General features: G+C 34.6%; 1 protein-coding gene across 2 annotated transcripts in view; it reads left to right on the top strand.

Annotated features, from left to right (window-relative positions):
• Nucleotides 1-25,304, top strand: part of LOC124363231 (chondroadherin-like) — a 307,780-nt gene that overhangs the window by 113,911 nt on the left and 168,565 nt on the right. Inside the window, exon 2 of one of the 2 annotated variants that reach the window (XM_046818400.1) lies at nt 4,740-4,843. The gene's annotated coding sequence lies outside the window, so the exon portion shown is untranslated. The remainder of the gene's footprint in view (nt 1-4,739; nt 4,844-25,304) is intronic. The other variant, XM_046818399.1, reaches the window with a different exon arrangement.

The following is a 25,304-nucleotide window of genomic DNA, read 5'->3' as shown; positions in this document are numbered from 1 at the left end:
ATCAATTTTAGTAGTTCGTTGTTAGTGCAAACCTATAGATTATTTAGATTTTTGGATTTAGATTTGCAATAAAAATATCATATGAACAATACAAACACACACGAAGAACGCATACAGGTTAAACTAATGAAATACTATTAAAGAACAATAAACAAAATTAAATATTTGCTTGTTAAGGGGTCAACATATATATATATATATATATATATATATATATATATATATATATATATATGTGTATATATATATATATATATATATATACTTTTACAATATGAAATGCTTGATCGCTATAGCATTACTACAATTACAGGAGACAATGTAATGTCTTGTAATGTAACACAAACCACAATAACACGTGCTCACATACTGGAAACTAATATGAATTGACAAGCATCAAAATAATTAAAAAATATGATGATAATAATATCCATATCAACAAAATATGATGATAATAATGTCTATATCAACAAAATATGATGATAATAATGTATATATCAGAAGCGTGCAGGGTGCGATCTGTCTAAGAGAAATCCACTCTATTTCAGACACAATACCAAGATATTTTTTCGGAATTTCAAGTTAGCGTTTTATATTTCCCAAACCGTCGAAATATCTTCAGAGATTTTTTTTATATTGGCATGCAAATATCTAACAGTCCTGTTACTATTTATTTATTCCAACGGTCAGTGCCATTTACAACCAAATTTATCAATGAAAATTTGCAAAAAAGTTGAAATCATTGTAAATAAACTTATACAGCTACAACATTATGGCAGCAAAAATTGTTGCAAGCAAGTAACATAAGCAAATTAACAACTATAATAAATTACGCAAAACAGTAAATAATAAATTATACAGCAAAATTTACATTAAATAAATTAATTCATTAATTTTGTAAATAAATAAAAGTCTAATCAACAAAAAATCAGATTTTATAAATACAAAACTTACTTGAAACATTTTAGATATGAAATGAAAATTAGAATATTTAGAATTTTACTAAAAGCATAACATAACAATAAGATGGTGTATATTAGGTCTAACTTTAACAGGTGGATAGTATATGTATAAGGGAGGATTAAATTACAAGCATTCAATACATTATAAGAAACTACAACAGCACATCAAGCAATGCCAGGTCGATGCAATACCAAGAGCTGCTTCCTGAAGGATGATAGGGATGACGCAATGAAGCCCTTATGACCTGAAGGTTGTTAGGGATTACCCAATGAAATCAATGTAAGCTGAAGGTTTAGAAGGGTTACACAATGTAGTCCAGATGACCTGTAGGTTGTTAGGGATTACGCAATGAAATCCCTGTAACCTGAAGGTTTATAAGCATTACACAATGTAGTCCATTTATGACCTGAAGGTTGTTAGGGATTACGCAATGAAATCCCTGTAACCTGAAGGTTTATAAGGATTACACAATGTAGTCCATTTATGACCTGAAGGTTTTTAGGGATTACGCAATGAAATCCATGTAAGCTTATAAGGATTACACAATGTAGTCCATTTATGACCTGAAGGTTGTTAGGGATTACGCAATGAAATCCATGTAAGCTGAAGCACACAAACCATTCATATAGTTTCACGGTAGGTCACGTTGTTAGATTGCTCCTAAAATTGCACTTTCATGGTAGGTCACGCCGTTAGATTGCTCCTAACATTGCACTTACACGGTAGGTCACGCCGTTAGATTGCTCCTAACATTGTACTTACACGGTTGGTTCCGCCGTTAGATTCAAACGTTCTACGATCCGTTTTCCTTCCTCACCCCCTAACGCCATACATCATGTTTATTTCACGCTTCGTATAGGAAAGTTGCTAAATATACCATAGACAGCGTAGTTAAAATATTAAAATCATCAGAGGGACAATAAAACAAATTATTCAGAACGACTGAAAGTGTTAGATTTGATCTCATAGTGCGACCTCTCTTAGGTTAAGAAAAAGTATTGAACTCTTGTTTGTATTTTCCTATCTAGGGGTTTCAAAACTACATTGGATACACAGTGCTTTATGAGACAGTTAATGAAAATAATTAAATAAAAAACTGTAATCATCACAAAACTTCCAAGTAAATTACTTGAATATTCAGCTCAATTGCACCTTCCGCTTAGTGCAGCGTATAAAATATGACCTACTCTGCGTACTATCGGGAAAATAGTAGAATTACAGAAGAGTTATTATTTGACTTGTATTATTAGATTTGCATCGGGACAACGCCACAAATACTGAAAAAAATTGTCAACATATATGGCAAGTAAAAGTCATGAAATTATACTTGCTTTGTAATATTACCTAGAACGTATCAGTTGTACTTTATGATTCTTATTTTTCTAAAACTATTAAAGAAAAATATTGATACGCTACATGTTTTAAACTACCAACTTAAAAAAACATATCCTAGTATTTTTATTTTTACCTCATATTTCTCCACAAAAACCAATAATATAATGTTTGAATGCTTGATATCAAAGTTATTTAACTAATCTTGGAATTAATGAACGCAGTATGAATCCTTTACTTACAGTTTTAAAACCAGAGTTACAGCTATAATCATTTTGGTTTTGGTAATGTATTTTCTATACGTAAAAATGCTCTAAAATAGCAGATTAGACATAACCTTGTACGTGGTATTTGGATAATAAAGCAATACACAAGGTGATTATCAATTACTTACTTAATTCTTTCCCTTTGGCTAGACTATCGACGTTAGACCACACTACATCCTGAAGTACTGAAATACATTTGTTACTTATAATATACTTAATTGTAATATTTAGGATATTAATCAAAATAAAGATTCTCCAAATAACGGAAATAAGTCAAAAATGTGGATTGTATCTTCTTACATTTTGCCTTAGATTAGCTGTTATCCAATATTTAGTAATTTTACATTATTATTTAAAGCATTGCACACAAGAAACTGTTTTCGGTTTATTTAGTCATAACATTTAGAAATGTGGATTGTATCTTCTTACATTTTGCCTTAGATTAGCTGTTATCCAATATTTAGTAATTTTACATTATTATTTAAAGCATTGCCACACAAGAAACTGTTTTCGGTTTATTTAGTCATAACATTTAGAAATGACGACCGGTAAAATCATATAGTAAGAAAACATAATATTCAAGAAGGTATGAATAGAGAACAAAATATTTAGGATATTAATCAAAATAAAGATTCTCCAAATAACGGAAATAAGTCGGAAATGTGGATTGTATCTTCTTACATTTTGCCTTGGATTAGCTGTTATCCAATATTTAGTAATTTTACATCATTATTTAAAGCATTGCACACAAGAAACTGTTTTCGGTTTATTTAGTCATAACATTTAGAAATGTGGATTGTATCTTCTTACATTTTGCCTTAGATTAGCCGTTATCCAATATTTAGTAATTTTACATTATTATTTAAAGCATTGCACACAAGAAACTGTTTTCGGTTTATTTAGTCATAACATTTAGAAATGTGGATTGTATCTTCTTACATTTTGCCTTGGATTAGCTGTTATCCAATATTTAGTAATTTTACATTATTATTTAAAGCATTGCACACAAGAAACTGTTTTCGGTTTATTTAGTCATAACATTTAGAAATGTGGATTGTATCTTCTTACATTTTGCCTTAGATTAGCCGTTATCCAATATTTAGTAATTTTACATCATTATTTAAAGCATTGCACACAAGAAACTGTTTTCGGTTTATTTAGTCATAACATTTAGAAATGTGGATTGTATCTTCTTACATTTTGCCTTAGATTAGCCGTTATCCAATATTTAGTAATTTTACATCATTATTTAAAGCATTGCACACAAGAAACTGTTTTCGGTTTATTTAGTCATAACATTTAGAAATGTGGATTGTATCTTCTTACATTTTGCCTTAGATTAGCTGTTATCCAATATTTAGTAATTTTACATCATTATTTAAAGCATTGCACACAAGAAACTGTTTTCGGTTTATTTAGTCATAACATTTAGAAATGTGGATTGTATCTTCTTACATTTTGCCTTAGATTAGCCGTTATCCAATATTTAGTAATTTTACATTATTATTTAAAGCATTGCACACAAGAAACTGTTTTCGGTTTATTTAGTCATAACATTTAGAAATGTGGATTGTATCTTCTTACATTTTGCCTTAGATTAGCTGTTATCCAATATTTAGTAATTTTACATTATTATTTAAAGCATTGCACACAAGAAACTGTTTTCGGTTTATTTAGTCATAACATTTAGAAATGTGGATTGTATTTTCTTACATTTTGCCTTAGATTAGCCGTTATCCAATATTTAGTAATTTTACATCATTATTTAAAGCATTGCACACAAGAAACTGTTTTCGGTTTATTTAGTCATAACATTTAGAAATGACGACCGGTAAAATCATATAGTAAGAAAACATAATATTCAAGAAGGTATGAATAGAGGACAAAATATTTAGGATAGAGAGTTAGCAGTTTTAATAAACATTATAAACAAATCAGCTACATCATTTATATGCATCACTAGTTATAAAAAAACATTGTTGTTCGACCAATTTTCAAAAATAAGGTATCATTATAATATTTTCTAAATTCAATTAATTTTACTGTCCCACGTATTGTGTTCTGAATTAATTAGTTTTCTTGAAATATATTTTAAATTATGTAATGCCTTCCAGTGTTAAATCTGGACTGTAACAGGTATAAATAGTTATAATCATAATAACAATGATTTTTTTACAGTTTGTTTCAGACAATATTCGAGATCAAAGTAAACCTGAGAAACCACGAGACCGATAATGTTATATAGATATAAACACTGCTAGAGATATATGACAACTACAAAGGTATGTACATACAGATCTCAATACAAGTATCTAGTATTGCGGTATTGTTGTGTACTGTAGTTTTACCTTTTAGTGATGAGATTTTAATAATATTTTTAAAATAATATAAATTCTTGGTAACTATTCAAAATAGTTTGCATTAATAATATAATCCTAAATGTTTATATATTGAATGTCGAATTGATTAGTTAGTTATAACTTTAATTTGTACGTAAATAACAAAAATCCTCATAAATAAATTTATATATTTGCATGGATTGGTTACTTATTGATAATTATTTAATAGTCAAAATGTAATTTATACCGTACTATTATTATTCTATTCATATTTTCAAGTTATTGGTTTGTTGTTTGTCATATATTTATATATTTTATACATAAGAGTATAGTTTACTCAGTACTTACCGTGTTTCTCAGTAAGATAATGACTTGATGTAGTCAGTCACGATGGAAATGTAAATATTATAAATTAATTAAATATATTATCTCACATGTTATAAAGCACGGGAGATGACGGTTAATTGTAAATAAATAGTTTTTTTTTAATATGGATAATTTTCATATGACGTGCAGTATTTAAATCCAAAAATACTATGGGTATTACGAGTTTGCTTTAGGATTTTATCTTTAGTCTCTAATGCGGTACTCCCAGCTTGGAACACTATTACTGGTTCAGGCGACTAACTGAGGGGTCGCAACTCTTGTTACTAGTCAAACATTACTATTGACTAGCGGATTTCCACGTTCTTACTCGAGCTAGTTCGAGCCGTAGGAACTGTACTCGGCCGGTGACAAGATAGTAACATCCGCCCTTAGTTACCTTAGTTAGTGTATAACACACCTTTAACAATACATATTGTATTTTATACAATATATTGGAACTGCTTATTACTGTACAATGTACTGTGTATTTTACGACAAACTCACCGAGTATTTGACTGTGTGTGTTTTACAGTGTTTCACATACTTACCGCTGTTTGAGTAAATTCAAAGAAGAAAGTAGGATCCTTAATATTCGAAAGTCTTAAGACAAAGGCGCCTAGAGCTGAAATGTCACCTGTGACAAACGATGGGGCTCATGTATACTGAGACAGCTCGTCTCCACTAATGAATGTGCTGTCATGTGAAAATCTATTCACATATCTTTATAACACGTCAAGTATCATATATCATTGTTATGAGACATGCAGATTGTGTAATATAAACGTTGAAAAATATATTTCTATATTGCATTTTATTTAATATTTATAAGTTAAAGGTGACAATGTTAAGTTACTATGCGTATGCATTTTATATTCTGTGTTAAAATAGCTGTGGACTCTTTGCTTTAGCATAAAAGTTAAGAATGAAATTCCTTAAAACATGCAAGACTAATTCCTATTTAAAATTTTTAGTCAATGCCCAGCTACGTGATTTAACATAAACAAACAATTTTTAAATTGTTATAAAAGAATTAAAAATAAGTTTTTAACCCTTTAGTGTATACACCTTTAAGCTTAACGATCTTTCAAATATTTTCGTAAGAAATAGTATGAAGCGATGTGAATTAAAGGCTACCCCTAATATAAATAATGCTCATTGCTACTTATGCTAACCTAAACTCAGAATAATATCGATTTCTCTTCACCAAAATTTAAAATTTTATGGAATGTTCAAAATACAAAATTTTATTTAATCGCACTTAAAATATTGTAATCACATTACATAAAGAGAAGGAAATGTGGGACGTTTGATAATTTTAGATACGAAACGTAATTACTGAACGTGAGAGAAATATAGTTTAACTATCGGAGTTTTAACAAATGTGAAATAGAAAAAAATAGTGAAAAACGTTACTAATTGTTATAACTTGCACCTACTATGCAGTCAGTAACTTGGTAAAGATAAAAATGTGTCGAGCTTTAGATACAGACAATTATCCTATTTATAAACCAATATGAGTTTAAAAAGCATTTTACCAAATGGAAATGTGAAAAAAGTATATTTATAGGATTTAAATAACATTTACCAGTAAATAAATCGTTTCTTATTCTATAATAATGATTAAATATTTAAATCACTGATGCGAAATCAATAGAAGAATTCAAAATCAACAAACATAATTGAATATAAATTTTCAATTAGTACCGCTCCTTTGCAGAAATAATCGTTCTAACAACTGTTTATTGTTTGCAGTTATTGAAACCACACATCCCCGTTCGTAGACCCAAAGTAGACAATTAGGAAGCAAGCACCCATGGTGGCGAACGGGATGGTGGATCAGAACTAAACCTAGAAGGAATAAAGAAAACCACCGTGGATAGCGTTCTCATATTCATTTACTAGTTTGAAGGTCACCTCAAACACAGAGTAAAAAAATACATATTTAATCAACTAAGATAAGAACCTTTCTGTCATGCGTCTCAGGTGCACCTAGATAAATAAAAAACAAAAATAGGAACAGCCATAATTTAAAACAAGAACTGCCAATTCCACCCGGTATCCTTCGGCTAAGAGGGGGCTCCTAATGAAAACCAAGAAATAAAACTAAATAGCTTTAACTAAACTTAGAAACTAAATAGCAAAATATAAACTATAATAACTGGCAACAATATCAAAATAAAGAAATAAAACAAATAGCAGGGTATTACAGATGTTGACTAGTGGTATATTCATCTCTTCATGGAGGCCAGTTTTCCAAAAGAGCAGGAAAACCCTGGAATCTGGTGTCTGTGACCACACATAATGAAAAAGGCAGCAGGAGGCAAGAGTTCCTCTCCTTGACCTCGTCAGTGACAAACGTATATTTCACACCAGTATGTTAGTGGGATAATTAACAAGGAATTAACATAAATAATTTGAAAAGGCAAAAATGTACTACAAGTACTTTCTCTAATATGCAAGAATTTCAGAAGTTCCTTGCCACTCTGAAAAGGATGAGCAGAGCGCTCTGATAAAGTACGATCTTTGCCTTCTGCAGTCACAACGAACAACACTTACAAGTACTATATAGAGACATATAAATGAGCCGGGGAGATAACTGGGCTCAAGACTTCGAAACGGCTTATTATTCTTTACTAATTAAATTTTATGTTGCATTTCAAGTTATAAAGTCCATGCTGCTCAATGAAGCAATACAGTTCATATACAAATATTAGGTGAATTTATAAAACAATTAACTTACAATGATATTCAGTTCACAAACACTACCAACCCAAAAGTCGTAATACCGCAATATTGTTATAAATGGTTGTTCCATGGATAAGGTAGGCGGCTGGTGGCTGACACGGTTAACCCGGGGAGGGGGGAGGACATCCTATCCTTATTTCACAATATTGTTATAAATGGTTGTTCCGTGGATAAGGTAGGCGGCTGGTGGCTGACACGGTTAACCCGGGGAGGGGGAGGACATCCTATCCTTATTTCATAATATTGTTATAAATGGTTGTTCCGTGGATAAGGTAGGCGGCTGGTGGCTGACACGGTTAACCGGGGGAGGGGGGAGGACAACGTATCCTTATTTCACAATATTGTTATAAACGGTTGTTCCATGGATAAGGTAGGCGGCTGGTGGCTGACACGGTTTACCGGGGGGGGGCGAGGGGGAGGACAACGTATCCTTATTTCACTGAAGAGATATACGACACAGTTAGGTACAGTATATAAACATTTGTATTATCTGTAATGACTACAGGGATATTGTGAAAATAAAATGGAAATCAAGGACATAATACAGTTTAATATATAAATCGAATGTATATTCATACCTTTGCAAACCTAATACTCAGGTTACAGGCATAGCCTATACAGCGAGCTAAATAGTATGCATTTAATATTAGGGAATCTAAATAATCAAAAATAGCATTATTGAATCGGGACGGATTGAAAACGACTTCGTGTGAAAGTTTTTGTGTAATTGATTACTATGGGAAAACAAGTCTCTGTGAGTATTAAGAAGCTTTCGGTAAAGCTGTTTTGGATGGAAATAAACATTCAAAATGGCACTCATCAAATTTAAATCTGGAAATGTTTTTCTCTTTTTTGACTGGTAAATTAATGTATATAAAACAATGAACTTTCACATTATTGTAGTACACTGTTATAAATGCATTATAGTCAGTTTATAAAAGAACTGCCATTTAGTGTAAAATACAACTTTTATTAATCAAACTGCTGACATTCGTACGATATCAAATATAATATGAACTTATATTTATAGGAATATAATTATATTTCTCGTGGTAATTAAAATATTTTAAAAACGTTTCCGATATATTTTCTTTCAAAAATAACGATAATTAAGCATCAATGTTCCCACAGAGGAAGATTTTGTACCAAAATATACTTACATTTTTTACAAATCATGCTAGTTTTTGAAATGTATAACCAACAATGGTTTTAAAAAACAACAATGTATCGCCAATTATAATGTGAAATAAAATTCAAAATAAAACTTTATAGATATGCATATGCTAACTATGGAATATAGTTTATTTTCAAATAGAGATGTTATACAAATTTATTTTGAACATTTCAAAATATTCCACACCCATAAACAAATAGCAGGGCAGCGATGTGGCGCTTTATTATTTGACGAGGATTAAGATCACAAAACAGAAAACACTGGAATTTGCTCTTTGTCGTAAAAACATGAAATGGTTCACTCATCATGCACAAACGCCAGGACACGAATTAATTATGTTCAAGATTGAAATCTTATTAATATTTGTAAAAGAAAGCCGTGAAGTTACCAGTAACACCTGACTGAGGATATAAATCACTGCGAGGCCATCTCCACAGACGCTGTACCTTCACACTTCTCGAAGCCGCCCAAAGCCATTAGGCCCTAACTTTAATTACATACCCACTTTTTACCGCTCAAACACTTTTCCTTATCGTACATCACTCTACCTTTTTACTGCCTGGTGATCATGAGCCGGAGTTCTTGTTCTTACTCGTAAGTAGCAGTTTTCGTGTTTTAATTACATATCTTACTCTCTACCACTTGAACACGTTTCCTTATCGTACAACACTACTTTTTTACCGTCTGGTGATCATAGGCGTGAGTGTTTTACATATCTTATTTACATATCCTACTTTTTACCGCTCGAACACTTTTCCTTATCGTTCAACATCTTAACTTATTACTGCCTGGTGATCATGAACAGCAGTTCTTGTTCTTGCTCTTTAGTAACAGGTCTGGTTTTTTATTTACTTGTCCTACTTTTTACCCTTCAAACACCTTTCCTTAACCTTTAAAACCCTACCGTTTTACTGTCTGGTATTCACAGGCGAGAGTTTTTGTTCTTGCTCGTGAGTAACAGTACCAGACGATTTAATAAAAACTAAAATCGAGGTAATGAAAACTTATATTGGTTACTGTAATCGCAATGAAATAGAAAACTAAGAATAATTGCTGAACAAAGTATCCACTGAGGTTTGAAAATAAAGTTAAGTTAATCACACGTATTTTTACTACCATACATTGACCATTTTTGCATCTTTATGTACATATTTTATTTCAAAATCTGGCATTTTAATAGAATTATATGTATTTATATAATTACATGGTGCAAATTAAGTCCTCATACGCCTGGATGTGTTAGAAACGGATTGAGATATAGATGTGAAACCTTTACCCTACACATGGAAAAATTCTTTTTGAACTTTTTCAATGATAACAATATTTATTCCCCCTTTTAAAAGAGGGTACGAGGGGGGTAACTTGAAATGTTCTAATTGTAACCTCTATCTTGAGACATGTGATTTTGAAGGTCTATTCGATAGAAATACAATGACACTAAGAAAACACCTTTACACAGTTTTTGTAAAAGTTATGGGGAAATAATGCCAAAATATAATAATCTGTGGGGATAATCCAATGTCGCACATATCAACACACTGTATGCGTGATATATTTTATTTTATTAAGACTTTGAGGTAAAGAGCTAGTAAATTATTGCCGCGAAGATTGTAATGTGACTGTTTTACTGGTCATAGGATGGACAGAAACATTGTCATGCTGATGACTTTATTTATTATTTATTGTTTTCCTGAACACTTAAACAAGAAGAGGTTAATTCATTCTGCCTTTGCGGCTTTTATTGTTGCCTGAGTTTATTTGAACCAGCTTTAGCGCACAAGAGTTGAGCTTGTATCGACCTTGCAACTACAGTCTTTGATTTAATTAATTTCTTTTTGGTGGTGATTTGTGAGTTCTATTCCAAGCGAAAACCTGCAAAAATTTAAAACCATAATTAGCTGAGTGAAAACTAATCTCTGTATGGATCTTCTATTATGTTACATGTCCTACAACGAAATTTAACGACGTTGAAGCATATCGTTCAGTACGCCGAAACATTATCTCTTGTTTGTGACGGGATGTAAACATTTCTGTGCCATATGATTGTCTTTCGTTATATCTTACAATAATAACACGAGCCAGACACTTCTAAAACTAAGCACTGAGCATCAGCGAAGCCTGCTACGCGACAGATGTGTGGCGTATTCCTACCTTTGTCTGTCGTTATATCTTACAATAATAACACGAGCCAGAGACTTCTAAAACTAAGCACTGAGCATCGGCGAAGCCTCTACGCTACAGATGTGTGGCGTATTCCTACCTTTGTCTGTCGTTATATCTTACAATAATAACACGAACCAGAGACTTCTAAAACTAAGCACTGAGCATCGGCGAAGCCTGCTACGCGACAGATGTGTGGCGTATTCCTACCTTTGTCTGTCGTTATATCTTACAATAATAACACGAGCCAGAGACTTCTAAAACTAAGCACTGAGCATCGGCGAAGCCTCTACGCTACAGATGTGTGGCGTATTCCTACCTTTGTCTGTCGTTATATCTTACAATAATAACACGAACCAGAGACTTCTAAAACTAAGCACTGAGCATCGGCGAAGCCTGCTACGCGACAGATGTGTGGCGTATTCCTACCTTTGTCTGTCGTTATATCTTACAATAATAACACGAGCCAGACACTTCTAAAACTAAGCACTGAGCATCAGCGAAGCCTGCTACGCTACAGATGTGTGGCGTATTCCTACCTTTGTCTGTCGTTATATCTTACAATAATAACACGAGCCAGAGACTTCTAAAACTAAGCACTGAGCATCGGCGAAGCCTCTACGCTACAGATGTGTGGCGTATTCCTACCTTTGTCTGTCGTTATATCTTACAATAATAACACGAGCCAGAGACTTCTAAAACTAAGCACTGAGCATCGGCGAAGCCTCTACGCTACAGATGTGTGGCGTATTCCTACCTTTTTCTGTCGTTATATCTTACAATAATAACACGAACCAGAGACTTCTAAAACTAAGCACTGAGCATCGGCGAAGCCTGCTACGCGACAGATGTGTGGCGTATTCCTACCTTTGTCTGTCGTTATATCTTACAATAATAACACGAGCCAGAGACTTCTAAAACTAAGCACTGAGCATCGGCGAAGCCTCTACGCTACAGATGTGTGGCGTATTCCTACCTTTGTCTGTCGTTATATCTTACAATAATAACACGAGCCAGAGACTTCTAAAACTAAGCACTGAGCATCGGCGAAGCCTGCTACGCGACAGATGTGTGGCGTATTCCTACCTTTGTCTGTCGTTATATCTTACAATAATAACACGAGCCAGAGACTTCTAAAACTAAGCACTGAGCATCGGCGAAGCCTGCTACGCTACAGATGTGTGGCGTATTCCTACCTTTGTCTGTCGTTATATCTTACAATAATAACACGAGCCAGAGACTTCTAAAACTAAGCACTGAGCATCGGCGAAGCCTGCTACGCTACAGATGTGTGGCGTATTCCTACCTTTGTCTGTCGTTATATCTTACAATAATAACACGAGCCAGAGACTTCTAAAACTAAGCACTGAGCATCGGCGAAGCCTCTACGCTACAGATGTGTGGCGTATTCCTACCTTTGTCTGTCGTTATATCTTACAATAATAACACGAACCAGAGACTTCTAAAACTAAGCACTGAGCATCAGCGAAGCCTGCTACGCGACAGATGTGTGGCGTATTCCTACCTTTGTCTGTCGTTATATCTTACAATAATAACACGAGCCAGAGACTTCTAAAACTAAGCACTGAGCATCGGCGAAGCCTGCTACGCTACAGATGTGTGGCGTATTCCTACCTTTGTCTGTCGTTATATCTTACAATAATAACACGAACCAGAGACTTCTAAAACTAAGCACTGAGCATCGGCGAAGCCTGCTACGCGACAGATGTGTGGCGTATTCCTACCTTTGTCTGTCGTTATATCTTACAATAATAACACGAACCAGAGACTTCTAAAACTAAGCACTGAGCATCGGCGAAGCCTCTACGCGACAGATGTGTGGCGTATTCCTACCTTTGTCTGTCGTTATATCTTACAATAATAACACGAACCAGAGACTTCTAAAACTAAGCACTGAGCATCGGCGAAGCCTGCTACGCTACAGATGTGTGGCGTATTCCTACCTTTGTCTGTCGTTATATCTTACAATAATAACACGAGCCAGAGACTTCTAAAACTAAGCACTGAGCATCGGCGAAGCCTCTACGCTACAGATGTGTGGCGTATTCCTACCTTTTTCTGTAGTTATATCTTACAATAATAACACGAGCCAGAGACTTCTAAAACTAAGCACTGAGCATCAGCGAAGCCTGCTACGCTACAGATGTGTGGCGTATTCCTACCTTTGTCTGTCGTTATATCTTACAATAATAACACGAGCCAGAGACTTCTAAAACTAAGCACTGAGCATCGGCGAAGCCTGCTACGCTACAGATGTGTGGCGTATTCCTACCTTTGTCTGTCGTTATATCTTACAATAATAACACGAACCAGAGACTTCTAAAACTAAGCACTGAGCATCAGCGAAGCCTGCTACGCGACAGATGTGTGGCGTATTCCTACCTTTGTCTGTCGTTATATCTTACAATAATAACACGAACCAGAGACTTCTAAAACTAAGCACTGAGCATCGGCGAAGCCTGCTACGCTACAGATGTGTGGCGTATTCCTACCTTTGTCTGTCGTTATATCTTACAATAATAACACGAACCAGAGACTTCTAAAACTAAGCACTGAGCATCAGCGAAGCCTGCTACGCGACAGATGTGTGGCGTATTTCTACCTCTCTCTGTCGTTATATCTTACAATAATAACACGAGCCAGAGTCTTCTAAAACTAAGCACTGAGCATCGGCGAAGCCTCTACGCTACAGATGTGTGGCGTATTCCTACCTTTGTCTGTCGTTATATCTTACAATAATAACACGAGCCAGAGACTTTTAAAACTAAGCTCTGAGCATCAGCGAAGCTTGCTACGCGACAGATGTGTGGCGTATTCCTACCTTGGTCTAACGTGTCTCATGAGTTACTTTTCAATGCTTATTGTCGTTTTGGTTAAGCGACACTATACAGATTACAATGGACTAATTTCGACTAAATCCTTCTAAAATGTTACGATGAATGTAAGCGGTAACGAGGAGGCTATCTGTTCTAACTGAAACAAGATAAGAGAAGGTTAGCGGCTCAACTTGTACCTCTGCGTGACGGAAACAGCAATCATAATAAACCTGTTTAAAGTTCACCAGCAAGTTTAACTTTAGGGATCATATTTCTCGCTACAGTGCCGTCTGCACACTTGAAACTTTTCAGTTAACTTGTTCTGAGGTATATTATTCTGAGCTAGATACTAACTGGGTGATATGATTTACAGTCTGTGCAATAGTGCTTTAGATTTCTTGCATATAAATGTATGGTTAATTTTACACATGTTAGACCTTTTTTAATATATTACATAAATAATAATAATATTTTTATTTAACATATTTGTTACATTTCAAACAATTATAAAAAAACTGTTAATTTTCTTAATATACATGATATATGTTTTGAATGCTCACTTTGGCTTAAGTTCACCTTCCTTTTATTGTAGCGTCTGGTATCTGATACTGTTTTAGATTTGACTCCTGAAATCTTGAGTGATGGTCGTCTGCAGAGATACAAAGAAAGTCGGTGACGAAGGAGCTAATGACAAACCTTTAATAGATAAAGTGGCAGTCTCATTGTGACATCAAGCACACAATTGCGTGCACTAAGGTGTTAGACACAATCTCTAAGCGTGGCAGAGCAACAAAGTTATCTACACTTAATGTAGCTATGGTAGGGAGGGTTGATTCAATTTGAATGTTGAGTTTAACTCCAGTCAACATTCCTTTAGTTGCAACGTCTGGGATTTGACGCTGTGCCAGACATGACTCCTGGAATGTGCAGTCTTGCTCGTCTGAAAAGATTAAAAGAGTCGGAAATGAACAAGCTCAAAACAAACATTTACATCGTTTCTACATAAACATATCCGTAAGTAAAAGGTATGACACGGGGGCCTCCCGGGTATTATCGTTTGTTGGTGTAAATGGCATTGTCTAAAAGTAAAAGGCATGTCATGTGGACCTCCCTAATATTTTAGGTTAGTTGGAATATATGTTATTGCTATAACTAAAAGGAATGGCATGAGGAAAACCCCGATAGTTTTTGTTTGTTGATGTAAGTAGTATTTTCTATAATTAAAGGTATTGGCAAGTCGGGTATAGATAATATTGTCTGTAACTAATAGGTATAGCACGAGGACCTACTGATAGTTTCCCAATTATATTGTCTATAACTAAAAAGAATGGCACGTGGACCTCCCCGGTAGTTTCGTTTATTGGTCCATAAGGTATTGTCTATAACTAAAACATTATAGCACTTGGACCTCCCTGATAGTTTTTGGCTGTTGGTAAAAATGTTATTGTCTGTAACCAAAAAGTATGACAAAAGGACTTCCCTGATACTTTTGGGTTGTTGGTATAAATGGTATTGCCTATAACTAAAATATATAGCACGAGGACCTCCCCGATATTTTCTGTTTAGTTGGTATATATGGCATTGTCTATAACTAAAAACTTATGGCACTTGGACCTTCCTGATTGTTTTTGGTTGTTGGTATAGATGTTATTGTTTGTAACTAAAAAGTATGACACAAGGACTTCCCTGATACTTTTGGGTTGTTGGTATAAATGGTATTGCCTATAACTAAAATATATAGCACGAGGACCTCCCCGATATTTTCTGTTTAGTTGGTATATATGGCATTGTCTATAACTAAAAACTTATGGCACTTGGACCTTCCTGATTGTTTTTTTGGTTGTTGGTATAGATGTTATTGTTTGTAACCAAAAAGTATGACAAAAGGACTTCCCTGATACTTTTGGGTTGTTGGTATAAATGGTATTGCCTATAACTAAAATATATAGCACGAGGACCTCCCCGATATTTTCTGTTTAGTTGGTATATATGGCATTGTCTATAACTAAAAACTTATGGCACTTGGACCTTCCTGATTGTTTTTTGGTTGTTGGTATAGATGTTATTGTTTGTAACTAAAAAGTATGACACAAGGACTTCCCTGATAGTTTTGGGTTGTTGGTATAGATGTTATTGTCTGTAACTAAAAAGTATGACACAAGGACTTCCCTGATAGTTTTGGGTTGTTGGTATAGATGTTATTGTTTGTAACTAAAAAGTATGACACAAGGACTTCCCTGATAGTTTTGGGTTGTTGGTATAGATGTTATTGTTTGTAACTAAAAAGTATGACACAAGGACTTCCCTGATAGTTTTGGGTTGTTGGTATAGATGTTATTGTTTGTAACTAAAAAGTATGACACAAGGACTTCCCTGATAGTTTTGGGTTGTTGGTATAGATGTTATTGTTTGTAACTAAAAAGTATGACACAAGGACTTCCCTGATAGTTTTGGGTTGTTGGTATAGATGTTATTGTTTGTAACTAAAAAGTATGACACAAGGACTTCCCTGATAGTTTTGGGTTGTTGGTATAGATGTTATTGTTTGTAACTAAAAAGTATGACACAAGGACTTCCCTGATAGTTTTGGGTTGTTGGTATGGATGTTATTGTCTGTAACTAAAAAGTATGACACAAGGGCTTCCCTGATAGTTTTGGGTTGTTGGTATAAATGGTATTAACTAAAAGGTATAGTACAAGGATCTTCCCGATAGTTTCAGTTTGTTGGTATACAAGGTATTGCTCATAACTAAAAGGGCTGATTGTGTTAATTCGTTGTAAAAGAATTTATTAAATACACATATTAACTCATTAGTAATGAATAATTAATTCTTCTCATAATATTTTCTGGAAACTCATTTCATAAACACTCTTTGAATATAAACTTTATAAATAATGATTATTTCCATAATGTGTTAATTTCCATCTTAATAAAATACTAAATTTTATAATACAACCTTTTATTTTTAAAGACAGGCAAGTTGTATTAAGAAATAGAGCCAAACGCCGATTTGGTTGTTTATTTAAACTAGTCGAGAAATTTTTTAGGACATGATTTAACGTGCTCATAAGAATGTCAGTTCTTAAACAAAATAACACTATAGTAATAGTCTCGATATAATAATACATTTTCAGTATTTAAGATTTACAAATAAATACATTAGAATAAACTGTATTCACATTATAAAGTGAATAAATATCTTTCACACTGACAAAACATTTAATCGTAGTCATAAGATGAATTCATCGTAAGGGAATGTTTAAGAAACTTCACATATTTATAGTTGCCTTTAGGAAAACTCATTTCGGCTATCTTATGCGATGAAAAATAGTTTTAAAATAAATAGCGATTACTAATTAATTACGGTAAAATCCGATAGTCTGAATAAGCAGTGGCAGTGCCTTAATTATAATAAATGATTACAATAACTGAGCAGACGCTTGTAGGTATTAGCTCCTCCCCAGGGAGACGTAATACACGGCGCTGAGATATACAGCACCTCAGGGACACATTCGTCTTCATAAGAGACCCGGAGTTTAGTGATAATGAATACGTTTCCCGCCCAGATACATTGGATTTATAAATTCATCATTATGCTGCAGTGGGCTAACCGTGTTAAATAATATAAACATGAATGTTGTGTGCGGTAACACATCAAAGAGGTACTATTCTTATTTCAAATCCTGCTTCAATTTAATAGCAATCGAATGAATGTGGTTTAATAAGAATTATAATAATCATCATGTACAACGTTAATGTAGCTATGATAGTATAAACTCTGCAAATTAATTTATACGTCAGTATATACCAGCATCAAAGATATTGATTGAAAATGGAAATAGCATTGCGAAATTTATTCATTTCACTCAAAATAACCCCAATCCTACAAAGACCCATACATATACTCACATACACCTCATATACATACACATTCATATATACACGTACATACATACACACATATATTTAGTTGGAAAAAGTTGGAATATAAATTATTTACTAGACACAACATGATAAAAAGTTGATACCCCCTCTCTCCAACCGCTCTGAGAAACAGAAAGGAAGAGTGACTGGCCAGTGTCCTTGCGCGGTTTATTATAACCTCTTTGTTTACTCTACAAAATAATTAATTTTATTCAATTAAGATTTTCTTATTTCATGTCAATGGTATATATTTTAAGTATTTTCTTTGATGAAATTACCAATAATTTGTATATAGTCCATACAATGATGCGTTATGTTTCCAGAGGAGTTTGTATCTGTATCTAGATTTATGGACAGCTTTTTGTGTTTGTCATAATCTGTGTATTTATGTTTGTTGCACAACCATATTAAAGTGTTGTTTATCGGTGATGCCTCTTTTTAATATCGCATTTAATAACACCGCTTCTTAATGCTAAATACTGAATTGATACAGCAACTTTATTTTACAACGTTACGAGGATTAGAATCTGTCCTCTTCGTCAAAGGTATTAATACTTGCTAAAATATAGAACAGAAAGAAATAAATAAGGGGAAGAGCAGGCTTCAAACTGCCCAAAAGCTTCTTGGTGTCCAGTCCAGGCGTTGTCAATGCACAGGATGCAAGTCCCGAGCACAAGTCACGAGTACGAGGATCACAATTACATATCACACCAGCACAGGCTACAGTGAGATACTAACAAGAATATCGATGTCGGCTCTTTCATCGGAACCGCGTGGTGTCATCTGGAACAATGGGACAGTTCATGACACTAAATCCTCTGACACGACCTGGACTGCAATCCAAGCAGTTTTTGGGTATGTTTGAACCCTGTTCTTTCCATTATTTTAATATTTATATTCTTAATTTTTTTAAGTATTAATACCTCCTCCACCTGACGAAGAGGATAGATTCCATTCCTCGAGAAGTTGTGTTATACATTTTGTAACATATAACGATGGCAAATGTCCTGACCTTTAAAACCAAAGGACTATATAATGTACTCTCTACTGCAACGATAAGCCAATAGCCAAATTAAATAGTACGAGTTTTACCTGTACAATTTTCTATCCAGACGTGTAAATACGTATCCACACATGAAACACTCACCAATTGAATGAGGCTTAGAGATGTTCTATTTTAAGTTTTTTATTACAAATTATTAACCAATATTCACTGTTATTCCTGTATTCTATATGATCATGTAACAGTAAATGAAACGCTGGTCTTCTCAAATATAATTATTAGCTAATGCTGCAATCAAATCAATTCCTCTGAGAACATAATTACTACTATTGAAACAAGTAACATGAAACTGACTATAAAGCAACATCCTGCAGTACACGCGATGACATAGCTTATTCACAAAGTTAATGGTTTGTTAAATCATACTCCTTGAATTAGACATATGACATTTTTAGCAATAACATAAAATACATTTAATTAGACAAAGCAAAATTTAGAATACTATTTTATCATAATTTTGCCATGTATTAACCACACATTTACTAAATTTTAAAATCGTTTCAAATTCCGCTTTTTGTATACCATATGCAGTGCATTGTACAGAAATGGAGTTAAAAACTCCATCCAAACTTTGTCCGTGGCTTGCTCTTGTACAAGGAACGAAGAAGCTATGAGTATGGATTAGAAAAATAAGTGTTTCCTTACAGTTTAGAATTAATTCTTTCCAAAAGTCTCGACCCTACTAAATTTATATTTTAAAAATACTATTATACTGTTTATATATATTTGTAATTAACCAAAAACAAAATCAACATAATTTTAAACTTAATCGTTAAGAAGAAGGTAATTATTTTAGCAAATTATAAATCCTGGTGATTTGTTTTATGCTACGGGTTATTATGGAGATAAAATTAAAATTTATTAAATTACACAACTGACATACTAAATTACATCAGTAATTAATATTTACTGAACTATACTAAATTATTTACTATTTTTATTACAAAAGGTTGTATATTATATATTAATAGTATTCATACACCCTCTCCTCTTTTAAAAATTTCTAATTTATAACAAATATTATAAAACTTCCTAATAGCTAATAATGACTCCTGTTTTGTTTTTATGTATGGTGCTATATATGTATATATATATATATATATATATATATATATATATATATATGGATGTGGTATTTCACATCATGATTAGTATTAGTTGATCAGTGGAGTTTTAACCACTCGCTAATAGATAATGGATAAGATTATCCATTTCTTAGTGAAAGAATTTAAAAATCAAAACTTTTCCAGATCGTTTTATTGACTCCCGTATTGTGATGGACATTCCAAAACTATTTAACACTTAAAAATTACAATATTATGAAAATGTATATAAATACTACACGTGTATAAATATTAGTGATTAATACTGTGGTTAATTTGGGCTTAAAATAGTCTCTTTATAATGATATAGAGGATCACTATAAATATTCAAACAATTCATAAAATACTGCATCGTTATAGTGGTACCGTATAACGATATATGGACATTTTGATAATAATGCTGAATCGATCAGAGAGCAATCAGTCCCAAGTGACGTCATCATCGCCTGTACGTCGCTCCCGCCTCTGCGGTCTACTGCACGCTCATCATTTACAGTGTTAGTTAGATATATAGTACAGAAGAGTTGAATAGTATCATATCAGTACCTTGACATATCTTTGTTTGGTTGTCAATTTCTATAGAACAATGTTATACAATCTATCTATTATGTATATATATATATATATATATATATATATATATATATATATACACACACAAATATATATATCTATGATCAATAAAAACTATATAAATATTTCTATTGAATTGAAACTTTTAATCATCTACTCTTACGAACAACGCGGCACGTTTGGGCATAATAATAATAAACACACAATTTACAGTGGTCTGTGATCTAAGTACTTGAACATAATTTAACTCAAATGATAATTAAATTTTAATAATAATAAACTAAAAATTCATTACAAATAGCATTAGTACATAGTATTCAAGATATACATAGAGAAATCCCAGTCCTAACCCCAGTGACTAATTTCAAATCATCCCTCTCAAAACTGAGAATAGTACGGAATGGGAGGGCGCTACAAGTTCTATTCCTTGTTCTCCCCCCTCTTCCTCTTACTAACAGTGCAGTGAGCTGACTACTGTCCAATGCTTAATAACAGACGGATGAATTTTGAATGGTTTTTATAAATTATTTTTACTTCACTAACGAAAATGTGACCAAATAAAATTACTGCTCATCTAACGTTTTATTGCATATGAACCCATTAATATTCAACGTGAAAATGCATTTTTGTGTTTATGTAACTAATTCCCCTGTTTACAGCCTCTTAGTTTTTTTGTGAAGTACTTGGTTATTTCGCTCTCAATCTTCTATGTTTTGTCCTCCATATCCGTATGTACAAATATAACTACCTACCAAACATACGTGTTGTGTTGTACGTGTTATGATCTAAAATGCGGTGTATTGGATGTGCCTGATTAAACCTATATATTTATGGAGTTCTTTATACTAATAATGAAACTATTGCTGTTTTCACTATGTATACACTTAGACTATTTATTGTAATACTTGCTACGGTCAGGACTACAGAAAACCAACAACTAAATACAATTGCACAGTAATTAATGTAACTGACCAAGTAACATTATAGCCTATACAGTAACCTAGCATATGTCTATATTGAATAGGACACTGTTAATTAATTAATAGTTGTACTAAGTATTCCCATATTAGACCATCTCAATTTTTTATCCTGATTAAAAGGTCAGCTAATACATTTTTGGACCATAATTTAATGAATATCTGAAAACTTGTCATTTTTACTCTACATTATCATGACTCAGGGCGATTACCTGTCCATTTATTTTCCTGTGACAATGATTCTTAAAACCACGAGGCAGCTAAATTTTTCCAAATCAGTTTCTTAAAAGTTTTGGCTACACGCGTGCTAACTGCACTTGCAAGCTAAAGATTGAGTTAACGCTATGATCGGAGGCTGTGGACTGACAAACAGTGAGTGGCTTGTGATGTTTACTAACAGTAAAAGTCATGGCCACACGCGTGTTAAACTGCACTTAGTAGCAAGAGATTGAGTCAAAACTATGATCGGAGGCTGTAGACTGACAAACAGTGAGTGGTTTGTGATGTTTACTAACAGTAAAAGTCATGGCCACACGCGTGTTAAACTGCACTTAGTAGCAAGAGATTGAGTCAAAACTATGATCGGAGGCTGTAGACTGACAAACAGTGAGTGGCTTTTGATGTTTTATAACAGTAAAAGTCATGGCCACACGCGTGTTAAACTGCACTTGGTAGCAAGATATTGAGTCAACGCTATGATCGGAGGCAGTGGAATGACAAACAGTGATTGGCTTGTGATGTTGAGTAATATAACAGCTTTGGCCACACGCGTGCTAACTGCACTTGGTAGCAAGAGATTGCATCAACGCTATGATCGGAGGCAGTGGAATGAAAAACAGTGATTGGCTTGTGATGTTTACTAACAGTAAGAGTTGCCAACTAAGTTGCCACTAGCGTGCTAACTGCACTTGGTAGCAAGAGATTGCATCAACGCTATGATCGGAGGCGGTGGAATGAAAAACAGTGATTGGCATGTGATGTTTACTAACAGTAACAGTCTTGGCCACTAGCGTGCTAACTGCACTTGGTAGCAAGAGATTGCATCAACGCTATGATCGGAGGCAGTGGAATGAAAAACAGTGATTGGCTTGTGATGTTTACTAACAGTAACAGTCTTGGCCACTAGCGTGCTAACTGCACTTGGTAGCAAGAGATTGCATCAACGCTATGATCGGAGGCAGTGGAATGAAAAACAGTGATTGGCTTGTGATGTTTACTAACAGTAACAGCCTTGGCCACTAGCGTGCTAACTGCACTTGGTAGCAAGAGATTGCATCAACGCTATGATCGGAGGCAGTGGAATGAAAAACAGTGATTGGCTTGTGATGTTTACTAACAGTAACAGTCTTGGCCACTAGCGTGCTAACTGCACTTGGTAGCAAGAGATTGCATCAACGCTATGATCGGAGGCAGTGGAATGAAAAACAGTGATTGGCTTGTGATGTTTACTAACAGTAACAGTCTTGGCCACTAGCGTGCTAACTGCACTTGGTAGCAAGAAATTGCATCAACGCTATGATCGGAGGCAGTGGAATGAAAAACAGTGATTGGCTTGTGATGTTTACTAACAGTAACAGTCTTGGCCACTAGCGTGCTAACTGCACTTGGTAGCAAGAGATTGCATCAACGCTATGATCGGAGGCAGTGGAATGAAAAACAGTGATTGGCTTGTGATGTTTACTAACAGTAACAGTCTTGGCCACTAGCGTGCTAACTGCACTTGGTAGCAAGAGATTGCATCAACGCTATGATCGGAGGCAGTGGAATGAAAAACAGTGATTGGCTTGTGATGTTTACTAACAGTAACAGTCTTGGCCACTAGCGTGCTAACTGCACTTGGTAGCAAGAGATTGCATCAACGCTATGATCGGAGGCAGTGGAATGAAAAACAGTGATTGGCTTGTGATGTTTACTAACAGTAACAGCCTTGGCCACTAGCGTGCTAACTGCACTTGGTAGCAAGAGATTGCATCAACGCTATGATCGGAGGCAGTGGAATGAAAAACAGTGATTGGCTTGTGATGTTTACTAACAGTAACAGTCTTGGCCACTAGCGTGCTAACTGCACTTGGTAGCAAGAGATTGCATCAACGCTATGATCGGAGGCAGTGGAATGAAAAACAGTGATTGGCTTGTGATGTTTACTAACAGTAACAGTCTTGGCCACTAGCGTGCTAACTGCACTTGGTAGCAAGAGATTGCATCAACGCTATGATCGGAGGCAGTGGAATGAAAAACAGTGATTGGCTTGTGATGTTTACTAACAGTAACAGTCTTGGCCACTAGCGTGCTAACTGCACTTGGTAGCAAGAGATTGCATCAACGCTATGATCGGAGGCAGTGGAATGAAAAACAGTGATTGGCTTGTGATGTTTACTAACAGTAACAGTCTTGGCCACTAGCGTGCTAACTGCACTTGGTAGCAAGAGATTGCATCAACGCTATGATCGGAGGCAGTGGAATGAAAAACAGTGATTGGCTTGTGATGTTTACTAACAGTAACAGCCTTGGCCACTAGCGTGCTAACTGCACTTGGTAGCAAGAGATTGCATCAACGCTATGATCGGAGGCAGTGGAATGAAAAACAGTGATTGGCTTGTGATGTTTACTAACAGTAACAGTCTTGGCCACTAGCGTGCTAACTGCACTTGGTAGCAAGAGATTGCATCAACGCTATGATCGGAGGCAGTGGAATGAAAAACAGTGATTGGCTTGTGATGTTTACTAACAGTAACAGTCTTGGCCACTAGCGTGCTAACTGCACTTGGTAGCAAGAGATTGCATCAACGCTATGATCGGAGGCAGTGGAATGAAAAACAGTGATTGGCTTGTGATGTTTACTAACAGTAACAGTCTTGGCCACTAGCGTGCTAACTGCACTTGGTAGCAAGAGATTGCATCAACGCTATGATCGGAGGCAGTGGAATGAAAAACAGTGATTGGCTTGTGATGTTTACTAACAGTAACAGTCTTGGCCACTAGCGTGCTAACTGCACTTGGTAGCAAGAAATTGCATCAACGCTATGATCGGAGGCAGTGGAATGAAAAACAGTGATTGGCTTGTGATGTTTACTAACAGTAACAGTCTTGGCCACTAGCGTGCTAACTGCACTTGGTAGCAAGAGATTGCATCAACGCTATGATCGGAGGCAGTGGAATGAAAAACAGTGATTGGCTTGTGATGTTTACTAACAGTAACAGTCTTGGCCACTAGCGTGCTAACTGCACTTGGTAGCAAGAAATTGCATCAACGCTATGATCGGAGGCAGTGGAATGAAAAACAGTGATTGGCTTGTGATGTTTACTAACAGTAACAGTCTTGGCCACTAGCGTGCTAACTGCACTTGGTAGCAAGAGATTGCATCAACGCTATGATCGGAGGCAGTGGAATGAAAAACAGTGATTGGCTTGTGATGTTTACTAACAGTAGCAGTCTTGGCCACTAGCGTGCTAACTGCACTTGGTAGCAAGAGATTGCATC

Source organism: Homalodisca vitripennis, chromosome 5, assembly GCF_021130785.1.
Source record: "Homalodisca vitripennis isolate AUS2020 chromosome 5, UT_GWSS_2.1, whole genome shotgun sequence".
NCBI lineage: Eukaryota > Metazoa > Arthropoda > Insecta > Hemiptera > Cicadellidae > Homalodisca > Homalodisca vitripennis.
This window is presented reverse-complemented; position numbering and strand designations above follow the sequence as displayed.